Source organism: Alligator sinensis, unplaced genomic scaffold, assembly GCF_000455745.1.
Source record: "Alligator sinensis unplaced genomic scaffold, ASM45574v1 scaffold534_1, whole genome shotgun sequence".
NCBI lineage: Eukaryota > Metazoa > Chordata > Crocodylia > Alligatoridae > Alligator > Alligator sinensis.
Window position 1 is genome coordinate 2,577,077 of NW_005842050.1, and position 20,734 is coordinate 2,597,810.

General features: G+C 44.5%; 1 protein-coding gene across 1 annotated transcript in view; it reads right to left on the minus strand.

Moving 5' to 3' along the window:
- Positions 1-20,734, minus strand: part of WDR64 (WD repeat domain 64) — a 155,899-nt gene that overhangs the window by 58,471 nt on the left and 76,694 nt on the right. The gene's annotated exons all lie outside the window — the stretch shown is intronic.

Here is a 20,734-nt window from a genome sequence, read left to right on the forward strand (position 1 = left end):
CAAATGGACTAAGTTGGATAGAGAACTAGCTAGATTGTCAGGCTCACAGGACAGTAGTCAATGGCTTGATGTCTAGTTGGCAGCCAGTATCAAATGAAGTGCCTCAGGGGTTGGTGCTGGGTCCAGTTCTGTTCAATATCTTCATCAGTGACCTGTAAAACGGGATGGAGTGCCCCCTCAGCAAGTTTCCAGATAACACCAAGCTGGGTGGCATGCACTAGATATGGTGGAGGATAGGGCTAGGATTCAGAGTGACTAGACAAATTAGAGGATTGGGCCAAAAGAAATGTCCTGAAGTTCAATAAGGACATGTGCAAAGTCCTGGACTTAGAATAGACCAATTCCATATACCAATACAGACTTGGGACTAACAGGCTAAGCAGCAGCTCTGCAGAAAAGAACCTGGGGATTACAGTGAACAATAAGCTGTGTATGAGTCAACAGTGTGCCCTTATTGCAAAGAAGGCTAGCAGCATACTGGGCTACATTAGTAGAAGTGTTGCTAGCAATTGAGGGAAGTGATACTTTGGCACTGGTGAGGCCACATCTGGAGTACTGTGTCCAGTTCTAGGTCCCCCACTCAGAAAGGATGTGGACAAACCGGAGAGAACCCAGGAGAGGGCAACAAGAATTGTTAGAGGGCTGAGGAACTTGACTTCTGAGGGAGACACTGAGGGAGACACTGAGGGACCTGAGCTTGTTTAGTCTAGAGAAGAGAAGACTGAGGGGGGTTTTCAACTAACTGAAGGTTGATTCCAAGGAGGATGGCGCTAAACTGTTCTCAGTGATTTCAGATGACAGAACAAGGAGCGTTGCTCTCAAGTTGCAGCAAGGGAAACCTAGGTTAGATAGTAGGAAAATCTTTCTCACAAGGAGGGTAATAAAGCCCTGGAACAGGCAACCTGGAGAGGTTGTAGAATTTCCATCCTTGGAGGCTTTTAAGACCTGGGTAGACAAAGTCTGGGATGGCATGATATAGTTGGGGATGATCCTGCTTTGAACCGAAGGTTGAACTAGATGACCTCCTGAGGTCCCTTCCAACCCTAACTTTCTATGATTCTATGTTATAATTACTAGAACCCTATGGTTTTAGTGTAATGCCCCAGCCCCATGTTGTATTATTCAATAGGATAATTTAGATAAGGATGATCTTGCCTTGAGCAGGGAGATAGATTTGATGACCTTCTGTCCTCCTGTCAGCCTTACTCTTCCATGATTCTATGATTTTAAATAAATGGTGCCTTTTTATCTACCAAAAACTTGAGCTGGGTGAAATTCCAAATGACCAGTCCCCAGGAAATTCCAACAATTCAAACAAGGCGGTATTACTATTCAGAATAAATGTTAGAATTTTAAACATTTCTACAGAAATAAAATTCTGAAAATGTTTGTCTTGAATTTGAATAATTTCAGCATGGAGCTGGTTATCCCCAATTCTTGTCCTTTTAGGAGTTCTGGTTATGTGAAGCCAGGGGTGAGCAATTATTTGGGCCTGCAGGCCACATAGGGAGTTTTGCTGAGCTGTTGTGGCCAGGTCAACACCCCTCTCCCCTCCGCACTATGTAAAAACTCACCAAAACTTTCTATGTGGGATGGGGATGTGGGCAGGTGGGAAGCAGTGTTTGGGAGCAGGACAGGTAGATAAGACTGAGATTATGGCGCTGGGTCATAGCGCAGTGACATAGTGGGACCAGGGCACAGCCGCAACCTGCTGCCCACATGCTCCTGTGATAAGCACCGTTTCCGTGGGCAGGGGCATGGAGATAGTGGACTGCGGCTCTGCTCCAGCTCTGGCCCCACGCTGTCACTCCGTCAAGATCCTACCTTGAACCCCAGATACAGCCCCATTACATCTGCCTGGCCACATGCCCTGCCTATGTGGCTCCTGGCTGGTCTCCAGGGAGACCTCAGTATTGTGGGGTGGTATCTACCTGGGTCTGGGGCAGAGCCATGATGCACTCCCAACATATCCTGGCCTTGGCCCCAAGCTGTCATCAGCCCATGACCCAAGGGTCTCCATGGAGATTGGCTAGGAACTGCACAGGTAGGGCACTCAGTTGGGTGGGCAGGAAGCTGTGTCTGGGGCCAGAACTGGGATCTTGGGGCAGTGTCACAGCACGGGCCCAGGACTAGGGAAGAGCTTCTATCCCTGCACTTCCCTGCCCATGGAACCCACGCCTGTCATACAGGCATGTGGGCAGCAGATTGTGGCTCTGCCCTGGCCCTGCCCCTGACCACATGTTGTCACTGACCCAAGATCCTGCAGTCTTTCTGGCACTGAATGCCCATCTTGCTCCTGGATACTGCTCCCTGCTGGCCCATAGCCCCATCCCAGCTGCCTGGGCAAGTGCCCTGCCCACAGGGGTCTTGCCCACTGATGGTGGGTGTAGGGCAGATAGACCAGGATGCCCAGACAGTGGGGCTGGGTGTGGCACTGGCAGCCAGCAGGAGCCATTACTGCTGGGACTACCAGGAAATGGAGCTTGGCCACTGTTCCATGCCATCTCAGCCCTTGCATGCCCAGGGGCAGTGGGACCAGGCTCACACACTATGGCCCGGGCTATGCCTCTCGCCTGGGGTGGGTGGGACAGTGGGACCTGCCACAGGCCAGATAAAATCCTTCAGCAGATCAGGTCAGGTCCAGTCCATGGGTTGTGTTTTGCCCACCCATGTGCTAATCTATAGTTATGCTAAGCCATAGTTAAGCTAAGGCACCAAAAAAGAGCTGGGGAATAACAGGCCTCCTTGACCTCTAGATGACTCAGGAAGAAATGTAACAAGTAAAAATTCATTAATGAGCAGAGAAGCTGGTACAAGAAGGGATGAGTAGTAGGGCTGAGCGAAGCTTTGGTAGCCGATTAGATCTGGATGAGATTCGGCCTGATTCAGCAGCTGAATCTCTGAATCTGAATTGAATCAGGAGACCCATTAAAAGGTCCAAATAAAATTGGAAGCCTCCAAACTGATTTGGAGAGATTCAGAGAGATTCGGAGATTTGGAAGGCTTGCAGCAAATAGAAACTGAGAAGAGGGTGGGGGATGGGGTGATCTTCCATATATGGAAAAGGCTGAGAGGAGGGGACAGACTGCTCTGATATTGACATCTGTAGCTGGCCAGTGACTGTGATCTTTCTCTGAGTTCCCTTCCAATCACAGTGCTCTGGGGGAGAGATGTAGAAACAACGTATAAAGCTGTGTTGCAAGTGATCTGTGCTTTTTGTGAACTGTCTCTCTCTTGAAGCAGCAGCGGCTGAAAGGCTCTGGCTCACTAGGTAGTCTCTTGATAGAAAGTCTGTCTTCTTGTAAGTTGTATCCAATCCTTTTGTACTTACCCTTGCCTACAATCCCTATTTTTATCCCTATCCATTCCTTTCAACTTATTCTCCTCCCACAAATCCTCTTATTTGTTCTTGTTAATCTGTCTTGATTCTTTCCCCCCACAAAAAGAAATCTGTGTTTTCCCTGACAGTGTGTCATCACTGTGTAGGAAAGTGCAACATATATTACACACACACACATTTTGCAGCACACCAAACATTATGGAGCGTGCTGAAAAGGCAGGTGTCAGATCTTCTGGCAGGGGAGGAAAAGGGGCAGAGGGAATGCTGCAAGTTCCCCCTGCCCAAAACATAGACACACCCTCTTTCCTGGCAGCGATGAGTCTTCTGCTGATAGTGGGAGCAAGGAGGTGGTAGCAGTGCCTGCACCTGCACCTGCACCACCACCACGTACACCACTAACTAGCAGCAGCATGACATTCTCCACCCCAATTTCAGTTCCCAGCATGAGCCTTCCCATGCCAGAGGAGAAGCTGGATCTGGAAGCAGAGGAGCTGAGGGCCATAGCGAAGGAAATTCTGGGAAAGGAGGGGGAATTTGAGTTTGTGCTCCACATACCTCAAAGTTCCCCTAGAGGCAGGTCTCCTTCTCTGGAAGACACTTCAGAGGAGGTTGTGGGGGCAAGTGGCTCAGCTCCTCCTGTTGTTGTGCTTCTGCTTGGTGAGGAGGGGGATAAAGAAGGATCCCCGCCCTCAACCCAGAAGCAGGTGTATAGTGTAGTGTGGGATCATTTTGAGGTGGCAGATGATCCCAGATATTCTACTTGCCAGCACTGCTGAAAGCAGATCAGTTGTGGCAAGGAGGTGAAACACTTCACCACCATGGCGATGCTGCTGCATCTCAGGAAGCAGCACCCCCTTGCCCTTGTTCCTCTTCAGCCTGGCACCAGTGGGAGTGTGCCAAAAAAGAAGTCCCCCTCTCACTCCAAAGCCCCCATCCCCAAGAAGCAGAGGCAGGCCACCCTGGACCAGTGGGGGAAAGGCTGAAAAAAAGGCGGGGTGCGTTCCCAAGGTGCGCGAGGTCACTCAGAGCATTGGGGAGATGCTTGCTCTGGATGGTAAGCCCTTCTCCTTTGTTGAGCATCCAGGGTTCAGGAGTCTCATGGCACTCATGGCCCCATTGTAACAAGTGTACACATGCACCACCTTTAGCGGGACGGTGGTGCCCTCCCTGTATGAGGCATGCAGGGAGTACTTGAGGGAAGACCTGTGGAAGGCAGGTTCACAGGTAGCCTTGCACTTCACCTCAGACATCTGGAGCAGCTGGGGTAGAGAGCAAGCCTACCTCTCCCTCACAGGGCGCTGGTGTGATCAGTCAGCACACTGGTGGGCTCTCCTTCAAGTGGAGGTGATGGATGAATCCCACATGGCATGGGAGATCATGGTGGCCATGAACTGCGTGGTGAAGGGGTGGCTCATTGGGCAGGGTGAGCTCACCCTCAAATTCATGGTCACCAACAACAGGGCCAGTATGGTCAAGGCAGTCCATGATGCCAACTTTGTTGGCATCTGTTGTGTGGCACACAAGTTACACCTCATAGTCAGGGATGCCTTGGAGGGGGATAGGGCTCTCAGTGACAGTGCCATCACTACCAGTCAGGTCATTTTGAAATGCAGGAAGGTGGTGGGCTACTTCCACTGGGCCATCAAGGGGGCAAGATGCTGTGGGACAAACAGGCAGAGCTGAGCATCCCACAGCACAAAATCTTGCAGGATGTGGAGACTCAGTGGAACTCCAGATACCTGATGCTGGAAAGGCTGGGGGAGAAACAGAATGCTATCCATGAGATGGCCTTGGCTGGGAAGATTGGGATCAGTGGGCCCCTTAACAAAACGGAGTGGAATACCATCTCACAGATCTTGGCAGTCCTCAAGCCATTCCCCGAGGCCACCAAGAGTCTCAGTACTGGCCTCCTTAGCCAGGTGATCCCTGTAGTGAAGGAGCTTGAAAATGAAATGGAGAAGTTCCAGGGGATCGATGTTCCTGGCTGGGGCTTTCACCAGATGTGTAGGCGCTGGTGAAGCAACTGAAGGAGGGCATCAAACAATGGCTAGATCCATTGTGGTCCAGTACGATCCATGTGCTGGTGGGCATGTGCAACTTGAGGGTGAATGGGAGCATCTGGAGCAGCAAACCTTCAATCACTGGACAGAGGTGCTGGTGAACTGATTCAGGGAGGCAAAAGGGTAGAGGCGGAGGGATGTGGCAGAGGGGGATTCACTTTCCCTTGCCAGCTCTCCAACTACAAGCCAATCTCCTGCACCACAGCCACTGCCAATGTGGGCCAAGGGCATGGCTTCAATGTTTGGGTCCAGAGGCACCAGACTGCACCATCAGGCAGGTCATGCAGAGGCCTTGGTGGTTGCCTATATCACCAAGGACATGGAGCCACTGCACTGTGACCCCTTGGCCTATTGGGCAACCCACAGCCAGGTGCAGCAGGATATGACCACGGTTGCCCTGAAACACCTGTCCTGTCCAGCGACCAGTATTCCAAGCAAGAGCATTGCTGGTGATGTTGTGACACCCCACTGCACATCTTTGGATCCTGGCTTGGTGGAGCAACTGATGTTCCTGAAGGTGAATCTCCTGCTGCTGGGGTTCCCCAAGCGCCACGTGTAGATGGAGTGAGTGCTACCCTCCTCACTTGGCACCTGTTTGCTTTTTTAATTTGCTTTCAGAACCTTGAAGTGCACTTTCATAGAAACCCCTGCACCACTCTGCCTGGAACCTGGCAGGCCTCATGCCTGCATGAGGGGCTACCATCCCTGCTATTTTCATCCCATTCTGCCTTAACATACACAAGTGATATGAGTTTTGTTTTCAAGAGTTTGAGGTGCACTTTCACAGAAATCCCTGCACCTATCTCCTTGAAACTTAGCAGACTTTATGCCCTCCAAAGGGGCTGCCATCCCTGCTATTTTCATCCAAATCTACAAAAAAATTATAAAGTTGTAGATATTTTAGTGATTCCCCATTATAGTCTATGGCCGAATCTCCGAATTGGCGCCAGATCTCCAAATTCGAATTGGACAAATCGAATCAGAACTGATTCAAATCACCAAATCGAATCACTGTCCCTTTGAAGTGTCTGAAGCCAAATTCAAAGTGAATACTTGCTGGTTCGCACAGGCCTAATGAGTAGGAGCAAAATAAAGTTCATGAGGGCAGGTGCCAACATAAGAGAAGAACTGAAGATACTAGGTGCAAGAAGTTGGGGAAAAGACAGCTAGGTAGAAATGGATACCTGCACAGAAAAACAGATAAGTATTGGCATGGAAACTTGGGTATTTGGAGCACCCATTAGTTGTTGCTTTGTAGCAATATAGGGGAGCGTAATTAATAAAACAAGTTGAAACTTTGTTTTGGCAGCTTTACTGAGTTGGGGTGACTGCTAAACAGACCACCCAGGCCAGTGTGAGTGATAGTAAATCTCTTTGGGCTTTCACTCACAAACACAAATTCTAGTCATCCTTTTTGTATTGCACGTGGGCTCCAGAAGGCCACTTGCTAACACTGGTCTTCCAGAGCTGCCTGAACACCAAAAGCAATAGTAAGCAGTATTGGCCACCCAAGAAATAAGACCCCCTGACCTCAAAGATGACACCCACCTGCACCAAAGCATCTAGGTTTACTGTTGTGTGACTGGGAGTTTGGACACTGAAGGCCTGGCTATACCAGCTCCAGACTATACTATAGAGCAAGATATGCCTGCTCTGTACACACTACATGGCAAGATAGGTATAATGTAGTGACCATAGTGTCATGCTGGGCACGTGCCAATAAGAGTGAGACTGAGCACATACCATGCATGTGGTTATTGGCATGCACTAAGTGCTACTGTAAGGTAGTAACACACCAGTGTAGTATGTGTAGTGTAGAAGTTCTGGGTTAAACTGTGGTGTCCCCTAATGAGGTCCAGAGACAGGTCAGATGTGCCATGAGAGTTCTTGCATAGGCCAGAGTTCTCAGAGTACAGGGAGACTGGCAGCCTTTGAACAGTCCCAGGCAACCTTTTTCTCAGAGTGGAGAGTGTGGAAACATGAACAGCTCCAGCTCCCAGGTCAAGATGTCAAATTATTTCTTCTCCTTCCAAAGGCTATATTCCAGGGTCCTTCTCCCTCAGCCCCTCCAAGTCCTTGCCTTAATCCAGGTACTTCTACAGGAGCCTCCTTGTATTTCTCTAGTTCTACAGAGTCATAGCTGATTTTTAGAAATTGCTTTTTAGGCTATTAATGGGCAACCAACTCTTCATTCTTAACTAGGTGGCCCACAATCAGCCACAGGTGATGATGCCACATCTCTCTGGAAGTGGCCAATCACCTTTGACATATGGTGAAAGAGAGAAACCCTTATTCAACCTGAAATTCTTTGTTGGATCTCCAGGATGTAGCTCAACATTTTTGTGAGGGGATCCAAGAACAAAGATGTATCCAGTGGACAGATTAAGAACATATTTGCATTAAATTCATGTACACATACAACTCCAAAGGAGCTAATTCCAGAAACATGTACAAGTAACAAACTTTGGGTTGACACATTTTCCTAGTTATTATGAAAGGGTAGTGCCGTCAGCCTTAGAAAAGCCGTGCATATGTGTAAACCAGTAATAAGAAATGAAGAACCAAGCCAAAAGAAGATCACAAAAGAATTAAAATACCACTTTCATAGAAGAACAAAGTTCATTTTCAAGTCACTTTTGCTTTTATGAATATTCTATTAGATGTCTCTGTGATTGCTGCCCTACAGATAACTAAAACAGCTTAGCTAGAACAAGGCAAAAGTATTTTCTTCTCAGTGTAGGCAAATAATTTTATAAAGCTCTTAATTGCATATGCTACAGGCTGAGATTGCTAATAAAGCTGTGTCAAGAGGAAATTGCTTGCAGCCAGTATGACATCACAGGAGACTCTAACAATTATGTGATGTGAAACTCAAGTTCACCATCCCTGTGATGCTGTGACCTAGAAACTGCCATGTAGCAAAACAATGGATTAAACTGTCATTAAAATCAATGTGATCTCTCAAGTAATTGCTTTTACTTCATCTTCTCTACTACCAAGAAAGAAAATCTGTCAGGAAAGACATTTAGGGTTCAAAAACTCCTCAAGAACATGACATCTGTCCATTGAATAAGAAAAAGAAATAGGATGTAGTTCATCACTGACAACTCAGAAAGATTAAGCCCCTATTGTTAAACCATCTTTAAATATGAAGACCTTTGAAAACTTAAGGCTGTCATAAGAAGTATTACCTTAACACATTTAGTATTAGATTCAGTTTACAGTATGCCTGGATTCTTTTATATAGCATCTTTCCTCTGAGAACCTGATCACTTAACACTGAAAGCCTCTCCATGAAGCAAGTACAGTAGATATTATTGCAGTTTTAGTTGGGTAAATTTAAGTATAGGGGACTGAAACAATGTCTTTGAAGCTACACAGTGTTTCAGAGTCAGTGTCTAAAAAAAAAATCTAAGTTGACTCCCTCAGCTTTCAGCATCATGTCATACCACCTGCTTCTTTTGAAAGTTTGTTCATTTGTTTGTTATGTAGTGTTTGCATGGTACAACGTGTCAGCAGAACCTTTGTGCCTTAAAAATGATGCAATCAGAAAGAAGGCACTTCACTTGTGATAAACTCAGCATATGAAGAAATGCAGCACAATTGGCAGTCAGCATTTCTTCCGAAGCTATTTACACTTAATGAAAGCTTACTACTGAGTGCTGTAGTAGAGGCACAAGCAGAACATTAGGAAGAGCTGAAAAAGCTTCCTTTCTCATGTCCTTGTGGCAAGGTATTTAGTAGAATTGACAGATTCATTGGAACCATGAGCACTTCAGCTATTGCCTCAACTTTACAACCTCTGGGCTGTCAACTGTGTGCCTGAGCAACCATGCCACCCCGGCCCCCACTGAAAGAACTGAAAGAATTGAAGAACCTAAGTACCCAAAATTAGATAGTTAAGGGATTACTGCAGGGACTTGATACTGATATTAAAGAAGAAAAGATAGAAAAAAAGTCCTTCAGCCTGTAACACCATATATACTTTACAGTTAGGGCTGCCAGGCTCTGGAATGGGCTCCCAAGTGAGGTGGTCCTCTCTCCTACCTCGGGGGTCTTCAAATGGAGGCTGGACAAATATTTGGCTGGGGTGATATGATCCCAGCACCCATTCCTGCCTGGGGCAGGGGGTCAGACCTGATGATCTGTTTAGGTCCCTTCTGACCCTAAACACTATGATACTATGATAAGATAAAAAATGGAGACAGTTTAACTATGACTGTAAACTCCTTATCTTAAACCTCAAATGGGAGAAATGGGAAAATTCCAGTGAGTTGCAGTTTCCAATCTGTGTTGGACAGAAGGTCAGAATAGATGCTTCAGTGATCCCTTTCCCTTCTGGCCTTAGAATTGTATGGATTCTTTGGGTAAAGGAAAGACAACCCCAGATAGGATTTCCCAATGGATATAAATATTACTTTGCCTTGTAGGTGATGAATGAGTCAAAGTCTTTAAGAGTTTTTATTGGGCTTCTAAATGGGTTGGTGGAGTGAAAGGTGGATTGCCAATAATTATTTCAGGCTTCTCCAAGGGAGTTGAAGTGTTACCCCTAGGATTCCTTCCAACTCTATGACACTGAGATGCAATGACAAAAGTGATGTCAAGGAAGCTATTTGCCAGGTAAACAGCCATTGGTCTTTCTATGGATGAAAACCTATTTTGATTAATGCAACAGAAAGGTCATTGAGAAGTACTTCTCAATCCTGAAGCAACTACAAAGGGGCAGGCAGAATGCTAATGCCTCTGCTCCATAGCCACAATCCAGCAAAGCCCTTAATGATATCCCGTGAGTACTTTGCTAGATTGTAGCCTGGGAGTGCAAAGGGTAACTGTGTTATTCACTGCATTACACACATTAGAGGCTAGGCATGGTGGGCACTACATTGGTTGGTAAGCAAGGATTGCAATATGATGTTTTTTCTAGCTTGAAGCTCTTTGGAGCAACAAAAGACAATATGTATGTGCTCTGCATCTCCTCTTATGGATTAGTAACTTTACAAGCCCTAAGGCAGCCCATAGTACAGCAGTTGGTTTTACATAGCAGACATTTCACACAAGATCTTATTTCTCTTTTATGATAATGATTCAGCAACAGGAGTTAATGTGAATTGGATCCTTTTGCATCATTCTTTACTGTTTTCTGGAAATGCAGTGATTTATAAGAAACATAAACAACCTAGACACAACAGAACAGCACTCATCAATCTCTTCCCTCCTTCCCTCCCTTCACCCTGACTTCTTTTCCATTTGGTTGCAGTGGGCTGGGGAGATTATGCAAGCAACTGTTTCACATGAGTAACTTTTAATACAGTGTGCCACAAGCACTGCTGAGAGACTGAATGTCACTGCTGTGTATCTACATATACACATACATGACTGTGAATGAACTCATGCATGAAGAACAGCGACAACAAGGCAAAAGAAAGCACGTTTACTTTGAACCCCATAAGGCAGATAGTGGTAATTGCCTCAGGGATAGTTATTAATAGTAACTTTGCTGTTCTAGTTATTCATTGAAGAACTTGCCTTGACAAACTGACAAGCTTCGTTCTCCCCTGGAATCTCTTTATCTATGTATTCCTCATGGTAAAATGTCTTTATATTGCTCTGGCAGACAAAATGATTTGGGTAAATGTAATATCTTTCATTATAATTAAATAATAATAATTATAAAAGATATCACATTTGCCCAAAGAACCTCATCTGCCTATTTCCTTAGACCAATGTGGCTATAACCAACACCCGCTTTATATTGCTCTGTAAGACTGCATAGGAAATGAAAGTGCTCAAGAGCAAAGCAGAAGGCAATTAAGATTCAACCCAGAAGCACTTGAAGATAGCTTTCTTCTTCATTCCAGCTATGAAATGTATCTTTTTTTTTTTTTAAAAACAGCTTAAATATTAGCGGGAAACATCATATGGGAAACTGAAGCAAAAAGACCTGCTGTGGATTCTGAGTCCTGACATCAGGGCTTGCTCCTCTGTGCAATATGGAACAGTCTACCAACAGGCATTGTACTCTTCTACCAGCAACAGTCTCACCAGAGCAGTGAGCAGCTCTCTCCTCTAATTTCAGACCCCTATGTTAGTAAACAGTACTGGCTTTGTTAGTTAGAGACCCATAAGTGCCAGAAAAACACCAAACGACCTCACTCCAATGAACTCTATGTTCAACCAGCCACACATTACTGTATGTTGTCATGCAATATGTTTTAAGTCATAGGCCGTGGAATGGGGTGGGCCACCCGGGCCATGACCTGACCAACTTTTAGCATGTTAATTTAGCTAGCTATGCAGTTAAAAAAATAGCTATACAGTTTTAACCGGAATGACAATTGCACATTTGTGGGTTATATAAATTAATGTGCTAAAAGTTGGTAGTGCCATGGTCCAGGTGGCCCACCATGTTTCACAGCCTGTGTTTTAAGTGAAAAAGTCTTCTTCATCTGCAACTCCAGCCCTGTCCACATTGAATTAAAATCAATTAACTTCAGTTCACAGTGCAGTAACAGACCCTGGTATTGAGGGACTACAGACAATGGAGTAACCTTGTTAAAATACTTTAAAATGCAATATCTTTCTTCCATACAATATGTTTAGATATGTTTTAAGAGGTTCCTGATCAACTGCATGTTTTCATAACTGCACCAGTGTCAGTCCCAGTTAGCATGGTTGTTAAGCCTTCCATTACACATTTGGAAGCTTCAGTGAAAAAAAAAACTTGTAACAGACTCCTATCTTTCCTTCTGAAGGGGACCCTATGTCCTTGAGAATACTCTTTCTCTCTGTGACTCATCTTATTTCTTCCATCTTTCCACCCTATGACAAAACCATGTCGTTGCCTGTGAAACTTAAAAGGCACAAATGGTAGTTGGACAACTAGGGCCAAATACAAACTGCCTCAGTAGATGCATCAGTGGGATTTTAGTGGGAATTGGATATCTGTGACCTAAGAAGGGCCTGATACCCACATCATAAGCATCCATTATGTGTCTATATCCAATATGTGCCTTAATTTAAGACTGAAAGGGTCCCTAGACATCCATATGGAGGTAAACAAACCTGCCCAGAAGTGAACTGAAGTGTACATTACAATGGCTAACTCCCATCTAAACTCTGGAAAGATCTGAATTGGCCCGAAGAGGTTACCAGGTTCTGCTTAAGTCCCTGGAGAGTGTCACATTATTAACTAGGCAATGAACATGGAGAACTTATACCCAGTGGTGCTGCTACCCACCTTTGCCCAAAGTCTTGTGTTTAACCCAGGAAGCATGAGGGCACTAACTCCAGGTAGTGCCTTAATTCCCAGGCACGGAGATAGGCTCCCTTTTTGCTTGCTTATCTTCTGGCCCTATGATTTCTGTATTGTTATCTGCAATGTGGTCCAGCTTCACCAGGCAGGGCAGAGAGTGCTCTTAGCTAGTCTAGTAGTTAGGGAACTGTCTTGGAAAGTGAGCAGTCTAGGTTCAAAGCCCTTCAGGGTGAGTAGTGATTGGAATCCAGGTTTCCCATGTTCTGGATGTATATTCTAACCACAAGACTATTGGGCAAAAGGTTTGAAACACCATAGGTTTTGAACTAAATTCAGTACTGTTGCCTGTGATTCATTGGTTTTCATCACCTATCATCAGAAATGGAGTATGCAACAGTAAAGGGGGATTCAGAATACAGGGGCCAGAGTTCAGATTCATCTCTGCTACTCAGAGTTTCTCACTGGCTACCTCCAAGAAGCTCCCAACTCTCTGAATTGTGATTTGGAGGCATGTACTAGTCCCCATTATCTGTACAGAGCACCTAGATGCATAAACCTGATAAACCTTAGGCAGCTCTGAAATCTCACCATTGATATTCTGGAATGCTCGATGCCTAGCCAAGTTAGTTTGAATCTCCTTTTTGGGGTAGCCATACAACATTTAGGCGTTATGTTAGATTAGGCATATAGTAAGACAATTTGAATGCTGCCACTAATTCTCCCAAAAGGAAATGGTAGTTGAGTATTTAAAAAAACCTAACCTGCACACAGATAATTTCCTCCTACATCATCACCCTCTCTTCTTCCTAAATCTCATTTTTCTTAAAGGAAGCCAGAGACACTTTTTCCTTCTAGTAAAAAGCCTACATTTTGCAACAACACAAAAACCTGGAGAGAAAAATCTTTTACTTTATTTACTTATTTAACTTAGTTGAAACAAAATGACAATGTATTTTAAACTACACTGAAGTAGGCCAGGGTTCTTATGAAAAGTTTTGTGAAAACCTTATGAGACATTTGGAAGTTTTCAAATAGTTTTTGTGGATTGGCCAATCCAACTATCTCATTTGGTAAGAGAATGGGATATAATATCAAAATTCATGACTCAATAATGAGAAATTAACAGGGTAGCTACAGAAGAAGATTAGAGATTAGGGCACATCTACATGTGTACTTTAATGTGCCATAGACTAGTTTACTGTGCATTAAAGTTTCACATAAAAAACTGTGACATTATGTTAATGCACAGTAAAATAGTTTACTGCACATTAACTATCACTAAGAAGCATGCAACTGCTCTACTGCACATTAGTGCAGCCTAATGAGCATTAATTTAGTACCTCATTAGAGATGCTAAATTTAATATGCATTAGAAAAGACACATTAATGCACATGTGGATGCACCTAAACAAAAGAAAATTGATTAAGACACATCAAGGTCATGTTACAGTATCTGATTAAGTGAGCTTGAGTTCATGGAAGTCTCTTTGTCTCTTTCTCTCATTCATATGGAGCCAAGTCATGTTATAAACTTCTGCCAGTGCGACTTTGTCAGTTTAAGGGGTAAGGAGAGTAAACTGGATGGTCACCTTGCTGGGGTCACCTGACCCCCATTGTTTTTCCTGCCTAGTGCAGGGGGGCTGGACCCAATGATCTTGTGAGGTCCCTTCCGGCCCCTAACGATCTATGAATCTATGAATCTATATATATTATAGAGGTTGTCTACTATTAGGTGCAAAAAAGGAGTGGCCATTCCACACTGGCCACACTACACATTTAAAAAAAAGTGAAGGACAATGGAAACTGCTTTTAAGCTGAAGCATTTATTCCCCTTGCTTGCAATGACTGCATGACTTAATTGTTTTAAAGTGTTACTGAGGGTTACTGAGGGTTACATTGTCAAAGTGATGTGAAGTTCACAAAGTAATGAGTTATGTGACAAATATGCATGAAATCTGCACCAAATGCCAGAGCACTTGAAGCACCAGCAAAGTCACTATGCATGAAACTGAAGTAAAGCTCCAGTTCTGCTTACTGTGTTAAGTTATTTAATAGAGTCAGTTATCTCCAGGGAATGCAGTTGTGTGCCCTGTGATCCTTGAAGGTGATCCAGCAAGGTACTGGACATCTATTTAATGATTAGAAGACTTAGGAACAAATTGACAATGTGACTGATTACTCATGAGGCCAAGACAAGGAGGATGTAGCTCGAAGCACATTAAGGCAATGCTGTGTAGCAGCTGGTCACATACTTAGTACCTTACAAGAGAGGTAACTTGGTGATGTTCAAGATTACTACTAAATATCAGAAACAAATTCCAAACTAGTGGTTTTAACTTGTTACATAGGAACCTATATGAATTGTTCCCATCCCATGATTATAAAAATATGCTGGAGAGAAATCAAGTAGGGACACAGGCAATGTGAATCTAATAGTAGTGTAATGGACCTGTGGACTTGAGCTAGAAAGTCTTCTGTAGAGGACATTGTTTCTCAGTTCAATATGTTGTTAGTAGAGGGTTCCAAAACTCCTAATTTATACATAAAGTAACACATACAAATATCTAAGAGGGATTAGACTTAGCAGAAAGACCCATACACCATGGTAGGGCTGAAGCTGCTGGCTGGAGGCATCATGGGAGATGGCTAGATAGCAAAGCAGCCAAAAGTTGGCATCAAGTTTTTCTCTTTAGTTGTCAGGGTTCACATATTAATGTGAATGGTTCATACCTCAGACTTAATGTTTGAGGCTGTTTGCAAACTCCAGTAGACAGTATTGCATTTACATTTTGAAGGCCTTCCCATTCCCCCTCCACCTCCCACCCCCTTCCCCAAAGGAAATAATAAATCACACCGCCATAAGTTCTAGAAACTTATTTTTAAAGGATCCCAAAGTTTGGAACTCAATTCTGTAGCAGACAATTATGAAAACCACAAGGGTGCCAATAATGAGGTAAATAAACATTTAAATATAGCATAGATGAGAATTTAACCTCTTACTCATCAGATATCAGTCAAGGGATAGAGCACTCTCAGAGACCATAAGAAACACAACTCCATTTTCTAAAGCAGGGCTGTCCAACTTCCAAGCAGCTGGGGGCTGCATTCCCCAAAGGCTGCATTAGTAGGAACTGCATGTCCTATGGGCTGCACCAGTGGGGGCCACTCGTGCCCCACCATGCTACACTATGGCTGAGTAGTGACCCCCTGCTGTACTGCATGCCCACCACAACACTGCATGCCTCCAACTTTCTTAGACCTCTCCAACTTTTGCTGCACTGTACTCCACTGGCTCACCCTAATCTCTCTGTGCTGCCACAGTGCCCCATCCCCTGGAGCAAGGGCATGAAACAGCAGCCTGGATACTCCAGCTCCTATTGCAGCCGAAATAATGGGAAGGAATGGTGTCTGGGCAAGAAGGACCTGGGGGGGGGCTCAATTTAACCCTTCAGTGTACAACCCTGATCTCATGAGAATTCCCTTCTTTAAGGACTTAGCGACTTGGTAGGGAGGTGGGGCAGCAAACAGACAGAATAAAGTTCCTAAATGTCTAAGGGAAAAATAGAAGGCAGGGCAAGGTGGCACCTTATAGACTAACTCAGAAAGACACGAGTTTTCGTATGTTACAGGCTACTTTGTCAGATGTTATGAATGGAGTTCCAGAGAGCAGGCATGCTAAATAAAAGGGAACAGACATTTAAATACAAGGTTATGGAAGGGAGGGGGCTCTGCTGAGACAGGTAAAGGTGGGTCAAATAAATAGATATAAATAAATAGTTATGAAAGCTATAAGAGAAAGATTAACTTTGATCTTCCAAGCAGTATATGAAAAACATTTTGATAAATATGTGGCCACATAATTTCCATGAAAGGATGACTCTCTCAGATGTCCCAAATGTCTTTGTTCCAATGATCTTTATTAAATGTAATGATGTTGATATACAGTACATTTCAATAGGAGCCCTCGATTAGTGACAGTTTGTCATAAAATAAACACCCTGCTTACAGCTCAGCTGCCCTCATTTTGGGGGAGGATCCAGTAACTGCATTATGAGAATATTCTTAAAACAATGGCATCTGACTTCAAAATGGGTTAGAGTAAATGTCAACACTAATCCATGTAGGAAGGAATGCGCTGGCTCTATTCAGTTTTTCGGAGACCATGGGTATGTATGATACGCTTATGTGGCATGCACCATGACATCACAAAGCAAGCTTGGCATTAAAGATGATTAGACAAAGTTGATTAGACATCAATAACATTAAGGTTTGAGAGAAATAGGCCAAATCCAGGAAATATATATTAATACTCATAAAATGTCCTAGCTCCCCTTCATCCCACCAAAGGTCTTGAAGTAGGAAAGTAGTGTTTGACACTAAGTGCACAGAGTAGACTCTGCTTAGTTAGTTTTTAAATAGGTTTTACCAACCTGTTTGGTTTTGTGCACATCAGAGGGGTTGTGTGGGTTAGGTTGTGAAGAATGTGCACTGCCCTGTGTGCAGATATGCAGAAGACTGCTTCTCTCCTCCCTTTATACCATCACACACATGTTTCATGCAGCTTCAGGTTGCCAGACAAATTTGAGTCCTGTACTAAAGAAGTTTAAGGACAGCGCAAGGCAGCATTGATAGTGGCCCTCAAAGGAATCATAGAGCTGACCAGATGAAAATGGCGGTGATATTCCCCTCTCTTTTTGGGGAGGTACAGCAGCTGTGCTTCCTGGAGATCTAGCAGCCAGTAGGTCTGTCTGAAAAACAGCTTCTCCACAGAGGCTTCTCCTGTGTCAATGTAGCTTTGCACTGACACTTCTCCCAGCAAAGGACATGCCTTACAAAGGCTTGAGAGCTCTGAAGAAACTTCATCAGAACTAACAGTCACTTTCCCAGTTTACTTAAATCAGATTTTGACTTTCTTTACACATACACAGCAGGGATGTTCTTCTGCTTGACAATTATTTCCTAACACAGTGGTTTGAAAAGAGAGAAAAGGTCCCTGTTGCAGAAGGTTATAACATACATTGGACCTATTCTTGTTCTCAGTTATTCTGGTGTCAATCTATTGAAATTATTTTCAAGTCAGGACAGGAAACAAGAATGTAGCTATCTCTGGATTCAGCTTTCCCCTATTCAAAAGCAGAAGCATATTCTGGTGAGCAGTTCATATAAAGAGATTGTAGCAGGGCTGGAGTCAAGGGCCTGCTATGGTCCTGCAGAGCCAGCCAAACTGGCAGGGAATTCAACTGGGTGGGTCTGAGAGGATTGTGTGGTCCCAGTGTGACAAAGAAAAAGGTCTGGGGAGAACCTGGGGAAAGGGCAGGACTCCAGGGGCACAGGATCACGTGCCCACTCTGATTGGCCTGGAGGGCTGAACAGATGATTTAATGAAGTGCCAGAAGAACAACTGGCTTTTGGCTGCTTCTGGAGAGAGGACAGTGCAGTGGGGACTGAGCACTGTATGAACCATGTGGAGATACAGGGTTCAGCCAGCCAAACCGAAGAGCATGGCAGGAGCCAGGGTGAGCCTTGCATGCGAAGCTGATTGAACTGGCATAAAAAGAGCTAAGTAAAGTGAGTGGCCAGGTTAGAAGGGGCTAGTCTGGCCATTTTGGGGATGGACGGAAGCGTGACCTGGGCCATGGCACCTGGTGAGAGGCCAGCAATGGGACATGGGGAGTGACCCTAGTAGGGGTGCTGGGTACCTAGAAATGCAAGTATTCAGGGGATGTAACAAAGGGAATCTGCTAGAAATAAAAAAAAGAAACTGGAGAACTGATTTGTAAATTCTGAATGAATTATAGAAAGAATTAAGAAGAAAAAAGGAATTAATCTATGAATGTTGAATGAATTCAGGGCAGCAATTGAAAAGCCACTGTAAACTGATTTGTAAGTTTGAATGAATTAGTTGTGATGAAGAAGTAAGAACAGAATTGAGTTCTTAGTAAATTAATATAGGCTTTTATTATATTAAAATAGGCTCTCAGTAAATTAATTTGGGAAGTTTGAATGAGTTTGTGGAACTGATTAAGGAACACTAAGTTGATCTATGAACCTGCTGAATGAATGCATGAGCTTAATTAGCTGAGCTTTGTGAGTGAAGACACATAAGAAATAGAGCAATGAGATTTCAAATTGTCATGCTTGTGGATAACCAATCGGCTTAACACCCAGATAGCAATTTCTTGAAAGAGGAACATGAGACATTAAATGACAAAGTAAAGAACCTGGAGGAGTCCAGACAGCGGACCCAGATAGATATCTCCATGCAAGACCTATGGGGATCTTTTACTACAGACTGGAGGGGAGAGGGGAAGGGTGTAGAGGAGGTGGAGCCCTGCAGAAGAACTGTGACCCAGACAGACAGACCTTCGCCCAGGAGTCATCCAACATCTTTAAGAGAACGAAACCATTAAGCCATGGCAGGTGAAAGAGAGTGCAATGAAGATCAGGTATTCCAGCATAGCAGTGCGTCAAAAATGTACATGTGCCCACAAGATTCAAGGGAAATTCAATGCACAGAGCAGTTAGGCACAAGGGAAAAAAGGGCCTTGAGGAGCTTGCAGATAACAGAAGTACAGCCATCTAGGAGAGTAAATTTCAGCTCCCAGGGCTAGATATCCCCAGAATTGAGCTGAAGGGCTGGCTAGCTAAATGTAAAGGTAGAGCTTCTTTCCCCTTCAGTCATTTAAGTCTGGGGATGAATGTTTCCTTGTCCCACCTGCACTGAGAGATTATTCTGCTGAGTTTGGCAATGTTAATTTTATAAACTTTTCAGAATTCTCTTCCTTGAAAATTGACTTACCATATAATCAGTGTGAAACTCAAGCTGTATGGAGTTAGTATGCTGCTGCTGGATGCATAATGGGGGCTGGGAACATTAGTATTATTTAGGGTAGCTGATTGAACCAGCATAGAAAGAGCTAAGTAAGACTGACCAGGTTAGAAGGGGCTATTTAGGGGGGAAAACGTAATTTTAAATGTATTTAAATCCCAAATAACTCAATTAATTTTCTCCATATACTTATGTATACACACACAATCATACATATCCTGACCTGACATAAAACACCACCACCACCATCACCACACACACACACTATATACCAGTACATTCTGAAGCACCTGGGGCTCTAGTTTAGGTGTAGTTGAGGTGGTATTTTCTTCTAGAAAGGCACCTGTACTATCAACATTTTCCTCCAATAAAAAGGTTAGTGTGCTGGGATGCTGTTTCTATGGTTAAATACAACAGTTTGTTTTATACTGCATTTTCTCCACTTTAAAGCACCTGACATGAAGTTGTGGGATGTGTTTTATCCCTCATTCTTGTTATTGTAGCTCCCAAATGATATTAATAATTGGAATTCCATACATAAATCAAGGAGGGAAATGATGCAGTCATTTTGAAAACACATGTATTGAACAGGGACAGATCTGTAAGGGTGCAGTGGCATGGCCAAACCCCTGCCAGGAGCAACAGTCAGGGACTTTTTTGAAGTCCCTTAAAAAAGTAAGAATTCTCCTCTCCATTCCCCTGTGTGCTCAGGGACACATCTTTCCTCTCCTCCCCTCCTCTCACCTTCCCTTCCTCTCCCCTTCCATTCCCCACCAGCTGCTGTCACTGTTCCTGCTGTCCCAGGAACCAAGGGGAGCTCCAGAGCCACTCCAGCCAGGATGTGTAGGGGCTGGGTTCAAACTGGGATGATGGGTGGATTGGTTGCCCCTCCTGGTCTAGTTCCCCAGGTGTTCCCTGCCAGCCAGGAAGCAGGCATGGGGATGGGGAGGGGGAGCCCCACCCCCACTCACCAACACTGCTGCTGATCTGGGCTGAGTCCAGCCCCTGACTCAACCTGGCTGAAGTGGCTCTGGAGCATCTCTCACTCCTGGAATAGCAGGGTAGTGGCAGCAGCAGGCAGGAGGACAGGGGAAGAGGAGTGGATGGGATGTGCCTCTGAGAAGGGTGGTGAAGGGGGGAAATTTTTACTTGCTTTGGGCCCTTTTTTAAAAGTCCCCAACTGCTGCTCCTGTGGTGCAGTCTGCCTGTCCCAGGTGTGTGTGTGTGGGGGGGGGGGGGGGTGGAACTGGGGC